Genomic DNA, 7,339 nt, shown 5'->3' with positions numbered 1-7,339 from the left:
GGTAGGGAAGTGGGGGGCGCTATGGGGGACTTTTGGGATAGCATTGGAAATGTAATTGAGGAAAATATGTAATAAAAATATTAAAAATCAAAAAAAATTTTAGTGCTTCCTGTTACATACAAACTACTCCATAATAATGGCTTCAAAAAATTTACAAGGAGAATAGTGATACACGAACATTCACAACCTCACAACCTTTTTAACTCTGTGTATATTTAGGGTTTTTTTTTTTCATGAAAATGAAATCTGAAGAGAGCCAAGGGTATTCATACTTGGCTCTCTTTGAAACGTAGAATTTTTTTCTTCTAATGAGCCCAAGTTATGAAATTCAATGCTATATAGCTTTCTATTGAGCAGCTTTCAAACGTTTGAGTCCGATAAGACAGTAAGAGATTAGTTGCAGGTATAATCTAAAACTAGATAATCGTCTGAAATCTTTCCTCTTCTATTAAAGTTCATTGCTCTCTAAAAAGATATAGCTAGTGGAAAAGAATAATACATATTTTGATTTTCTTCAGACACACTTTGAATGCAGTCTGTTCTTCAGCTTATTAGCACTAATAAATATGGATCATTGAATACAACTTGCTAAATTTAGAAGAAACTACTTGTTGTACATTTCCTATGTCAGAGGCTGGTGATATAGCACAGCAGCCATGTGGTGGTTGGAGGGAACTGAACACATTGTCCTCTGACTTCCACATATGCACCCATGTACACATAATAAAACTATGTATAAAATAAGTCCAGCTATTAATATATCTAGTAAAATTTATTTTCTTCTGTGTATTAATCTTTCTGTCAAATGTGTGCTTTTTTTAACATCTTTATTTATGAACAGGTTATCAGTCTACCTCCCTGACCCCAAATATGTGTTTTTAAAGCCCTCTATATTTTAAAAAGTTTCACAAACAGAAAGGTATCTCTGTATGTTTTTTATCCTAAATAAGATGACTATCTTGTTAGTGTTCCTAATTGAACTGATAAAATCAAATTCAATGATTCAACTAAGGATGATCTGGAACCTTATATGCCCTCTTTATAAATTATTATTACTATTCGAACTGGGGCTATGCCCTTCCCCTACACCCCGCAGCCATGTAAAAAGCCAGCTGTGGTAGTACACCTTTGTAACCTAATTGCTGATGAAGTGAAGACAGGTGGATTCAAGGGCTGCTGGTGAGCCAGTCTAGCAAATGGGTGAGCTCAAGGTTTGGTGAGAGACCAGTTTTTAAAAATGAAGTGAGGAGGGAATGGGATGAAGAAGTGTGGGAGGGAGGATGAGGGGAAAGAATGGCTAAAAGGTAAATAAATAAAATAATTAATAAAAGAGGAAGTAGAAGAGGATAGTGACACCTACTAAGTACCTACCTCTGATCTTTACCCCTAGGGCGCGAGCGCGCACATACACACTCACACACACACACACACACACACACCCTCATTGGATAGGCAAGATGGCTCAGTAGGTAAAGCCCTTGCCTTGCAAGTCTGAAAACCTAAAGGGGGTGGTGGAGAACAGACTCCCAGAAGTTGCCCTCTGACTTCTACATGCCTGAATTCACACCCACAGGTCAAACACAGGATAATGATTTTTTTTTTTTTTGAGACATGGTTCCTCCACATAGCCCTGGGGCTCCTGGAGCTCCCGATGTAGACCAGGCTGGCCTTGAAGTCACAGAGATTCACCTGCTCCTGTTTCCCAAATGCTAAAATTAATGGCATGTGCTACCACACCTGGGTAAATTTATAATTTTGATTAATGTTTTAGCATATAAAAGAATGTTTCCTTGTGGCATTTTCATAATATACACATTGTAGTTTGGTAATATTTACTCTCATTAGTGTCCCTGGTATACCCTATTCCTACAGTCTCCTTTCTGCTTTCATGCTAAATATACATATGTGTGTGCATATAGATTCTCAGTGAGAGAAAAAACATACAAGATCTGTCTTGTTTTTTTTTTACATCTTATGTTTATTCATGTATTTGTCAACTGAAATCACAATGCTATTCTTCTCAGATAACGCCTAATGAGTCTGATGACTAGAATGGAGAAGTCTGTGATTTGCTCCTGATTATCGAGAAGGTGAGCACCATTGGAGCCATTACTGTTTTAATTCTGAAATGTGCATTTGGTTGGACAGAAGGAGGCGTGAGAGCTTTGAGTGACGCAGCAGAGGCTAGGCTGCATTCTCAGGTAGAACATATGCTTTTAGACATGTTATTTTTGTCCGTCGCTTTGTTGATTATTTACATCCGTTTCTGCAAAAATCTGAGGCAGGTCATTCATTTTCTGTAATTTTCCTTGTCTGTGTCCCGTGTTCCTTCACACCATTACAGTGATTCACATCCTTTGCGTGGTTTACTTGAGCCTTTCTCTGACTGGTATTTCATCAGTACTTTGTGAGACTTTTCCCATATATTTGGTCCTTTTCCTACAGTGACATTTTCTAGGACCGATTTTCTTTGCTTCTTTGCCTTGAACAAGTTTTTTTTTTTTTTTTTTTTTTTCTACAAAGTGAGATCAGAAAATGAATACTTTCAGCCAGGACCAAAGTGTTTGATGCTATTATGAACCGGCTAATGGAGATAGCAGAGAGGGGGTAATATCTGTGTGCTATCTTCAGCAATGTGAAGGAAGTAGGCACTAACTTTGGTGTTGAGGTCGGATTCCTGCCTCTCACTTGTGTAGTGGCAATAGAGGAGCCCAATTAGGTCCTGCACCATGGCTGGCACTCATCATAGGAGTCTTTGGCAGTCTGTTCTGACTCAAATGTAGTGGGTAGATGTCTATTTTCTTGCTTGCAGGTGTTCTCAGTAACCCTTGCCATTAAATTTAGAATACCCATTAAACACATTGTTCAGCTACAGAGGGCACTGCTCCTGGCATACAGATAATATAGACTGCTTTTGAGAATTTTCTTGAAGGTTCCCCCTCCCCCTTTAAACATGCTTAATAAACTTAGTTTTTCTTATGTGAATAGCCTGTATGGTAACTCCAGATAAAGCCTGGATTCCCTGCACAGGGAATCTGATGGTTAAAGACTTCCTGATAGGGAGATTTGATGAATTTGGTCTCTTTCCTGAGGTCAAGGGTCAGATTGCTGTAGGTCTTGGAGATGGCCTTGGTGAAATTATCTAGGGTAGCAGTGAAGCCATGGTGACATGTGGAAGTCATAAATACTAGCCATGAGCAGTAGTTTCTTGGGCACTGGAGCAGAGACAATGCTAGTGTGTCTAGGGGTAGAGATGAGACTCACCAGCACAGAGCCATTACAGCCTGTCACCTTACATGGAATAGTGTGGGGCTTGCCAATCTTGTTTTGTCTCTAGCCTCTCTGCACAGGGACAATGATGAGCTTGGCTAATGATGATGGCCCCTGGAATGCCAGTGGCAACCTTCTTGGGGCTGTTAATACTCAGACAAACATGACATTGTAGTCCCCAGTGTTGAATCTGATTTGCTGGCTAGCCTGAGTCTGCTTCTGCACTGGCATGACCCGATCTTTTGACCCTCATCCTTAAGGGATTTGTCCAGAAAAAAAGTTAATAATCTCAACTCTTTGATGGGCAGGGGCAATAGGTAGATCTCATTCATGGACTTGATTCTTATGTTCTTGACTAGGCTGCCCAGCTTTAATGACAGAAATCCACTTCTCTCTGTCTTTGTCTCCATGAGCACTGTGGCCTTAGCCTGATCCTAGAAGAAAGTCCTTGGCTTCCCCAGCCTGGGTTACACAGGTCCTGAACTGGCATCACCCACTATTTGGTGTTTTCCTTGAGAAGCAAGGGAATTTAAACAAACACCCTCCCCCCAAACCAGGGTCTTGTTGTAGCTCTAGCTAGCTTCGAACCCTGTGTTTTGTGCTGAGAATTGCAGGTTATGTGACTCCACACTCATCACAACTGGTTCTATCCCTCATCCTCATAAATTGATTTGTTTTAAATTCCTGAGTTGATAACTTGTTATTCATTCCACTGAATACTTTCTGTTTTAAATCTGTCTTTGTCCGTTGGTTTTTTTTTGTTTTTGTTTTTTGTTTTTTTTTTTTTAGAGTTGTTGTCTACCAACTTCTCAAGTTGATGTGATAGCAACTGGGTGTATATATAGTCCTGAGTCTCACGACTGCATCCCTGAATTTCTAAACCACTGTCTTCAGGCCTGTGAGGAGGTTAGTCTTCTCTAGGTTAACATCATGATCATTGAGAACCATCTTGCACATTTTCCTATCAGTTTTGGTTACTTGGGACAGATCTTTTAAATAGTGGTATGGGCCGCTTCATACACCCAGATCCTTGCCTCTAACTACTCTCTTGGATTCTAAGGAACCAGTGTTCCTCTTGTCCAGATCCACTTAGTTTTCTTTTTCCAGACTCACCCTTGTACTCATTCCTGGCTGCTCTCTGCCTTTTGCTTTGTGATGTGACCTATAAGCAGATAAACCTGGTAAAGGCACCCAGGTGTACCGGAAGTCCCCTGCTGGGAAGGTGCCATTTTATCTACCTGCTGTATCGCCCTCATTCTTTTGTCTCCTCCTGTTCTATACCCCTAGAAACCCTCACACAGTTTCCCATCTATTTTCATGTTTTCTATCTATCTATCTATCTATCTATCTATCTATCTATCTATCTATCCCACTGTATTTACACATGTACATAAATGTTTGACTAAAGCTTCTTCTTCTATGCTAATAGAGGTATGTATTTTTGTTGTTGACTTACTTGGTTAATGAGTTTTCCATGGAGATGATCCTTGACAATTGAACAATTGACAGTTTTTTTTTTTTTCAGCCAGGGTTATTCAAAGAGGGCTCCTCTCTGTTATAATTTCTTAAGCAGGGATAGTCTTCAGGGCCTGTGAACCCAGTGCTCAGGAGACTGAGGCAGGCTACTCATTGATGGTCTAGCTATTATGAAGTAACCTGAATATTAAAAGTACATATCTTGCCGGGCAGTGGTGGTACACGCCTAAAGCACTTGGGAGGCAGAGGCAGGCTGATTTCTGAGTTCGAGGCCAGCCTGGTCTACAGAGTGAGTTCCAGGACAGCCAGGGCTACACAGAGAAACTCTGTCTCAAAAACAAACAAATAAATAAAAGTACATATCTTAGGGGTAATATTTTCTAAATGCCTTCAATTAACATTCCTAAAGTAATGACTTTACATTTGCTTAGTCAAATTGAAATCTCCTTTAACCCCCTTCCCTCCAAGAAACATGTTTGAGAATAAGTTGAAAAATGTGTTATTATTTCAGAGAGATTTTTTTTTTTGGGGGGGAGGTTGGTTGCAGTTTTCTAGTAACTGTGGTCAAAGAAGAAACTACAGGGAAGAAATTAGATTTCAGTAATGTCTTTCTCCTTTTTCTTCCTCCCCTATTGTCTTAGTTAGGGTTTTACTGCTGTGAACAGACACCATGACCAAGGCAAGTCTTATAAAAAAAAAACATTTAATTGGGGCTGGCTTACAGGTTCAGAGGTTCAGTCCACTATCATCAAAGAGGGAGCATGGCAGTATTCAGACAGGCATGGCACAGGAGGAGCTGAGAGTTCTATGTCTTCATCCAAAGGCTGCTAGTGGAAGACTGACTTCCAGGCAACTAGGGTGAGGATCTTATACCCATACCCACAGTGACACACCCATTCCAACCAGGTCACACCTATTCCAACAAGGCCACACCTTCAGATGGTGCCACTCCCTGGTCCAAGGATATACAAACCATCACACCTATTTACTGTTAGGGTGAAAGGGGGGTAAAGAATGGGAAAAAGGAGAACCCACAAAGTTGCAAAGACCAGCTATACATAGCCCTAAGATGGCTTCAGTTTGGGGAGCCTTCTGGCCCCGCCTCTGAGTACTGGAATTACCAGCTTCTGCCACCATGCTAGGCTGAGTCTTCTTTTTCATTTTTTTAAAATGTTTTTTAAATGTCTCCCTTCCATGAAGCCCCAACTCCATTCCCCTCTCCTTTGCTTCTAAAAGGGTGCTCCCCTACTCACCCACTCCCAACCTCACCCCTCTAGCATTAATAGATGGAAGTAGAAAATATCATCCTGAGTGAGGTCTTGCTTCTTTTTTTTTTTTTTTTTTTGGTTTTTTGGTTTTTGGTTTTTCGAGACAGGGTTTCCCTTTGTAGCCCTGGCTGGCCTCGAACTCAGAAATCCGCCTGCCTCTGCCTCCCGAGTGCTGGGATTAAAGGCGTGCGCCACCACGCCCGGCTGTCTTGCTTCTTTTAAAAGATTTCTTTTTTTAAAACATTTTTTTGTGTGTGTATGGATGCTTCATTCACATGTATGTCTTATACCATATATGTGCACTGTCATCAGGGGTCAGAAGAGGGTATCAGATCCTTTGGGGTTGGAGTTACATGTCGTTTCAAATCACCACTTGGGTGCTGGAATCCAACCTGTGTCCTCTGGAAGAGCAACCAATGCTTGTAACTGCTGAGTCATTGCTCCAGCCAAGTCTTGTTTCTTAAAACAGAATTGATCTGTAATACAGTATACATATTTCTGTAATAAGTAAGAACTCAGGAATATTGGAGGGGAGTGTGTTATGCACGTGAAGGTTTAGAAGTGACCCAATCATTGAGCTGTAAGGCCATATTAAAATAGGAGGCTTCACTTGTGTGTGAACAGAACATTGGGGGTTTGGGACGGGGCGGGTAGCAAGTGCTGCTGCTGCTACCACTGGGGCGATTTGAGTAGAGTTATTTGGATTCAGTAACATGATACAATATTATTATTTAATTACAGATACCCTAATGAAGTCAATTGTGCCAGTAATACTCTTTATAGCAAAATAAAAATATGCTTTTTGGAGGGGAGAAAATCCCTTGTATTTCTTGTTTCCATTAATCTTTTTTTAAAAGTCTGTATGTAATCTTTTGGCGGGCTTGGAGCTTGCTATGTAGATAATACTGGCCTCTGACTCACAGAGATCCTTCTGCCTCTGCTTCCAGTCTTCAAAAATCTGCAAGAATTACTATCTTCTAAGAGCTTGACAACTTTGAAAAGTACAGGGTAGTAATTTTGTAGATTCTCTCTCAATAATGGTTATGTCTGCTGCCCTACAATATTGAATTAATATATAAAATTTGGGTATTAACAATTTTTAAAAATTGAGTAGTGTTTCTTCTAGCACTTCACAGGCATTTCATGGGCAGTCCCATGGTGTCCGTTTCTTTTTACTTGCTTGTCTACATTGCATTAATTACTTTCAGGCCAATGGGAAGTTGCTATGCTCCTGCCTCAGGTTCCCAAGTGTTGGAATTATATCTGTGGAACCCTGTGCCTGGTTCACTTGTTCTGTTTCTGAGATAATTTAGCTCTCCCCCCCC

The sequence above is a fragment of the Mus caroli genome, chromosome X, assembly GCF_900094665.2.
Source record: "Mus caroli chromosome X, CAROLI_EIJ_v1.1, whole genome shotgun sequence".
Taxonomy (NCBI): Eukaryota; Metazoa; Chordata; class Mammalia; order Rodentia; family Muridae; genus Mus; species Mus caroli.
Note: the sequence above shows the minus strand (reverse complement) of the source record.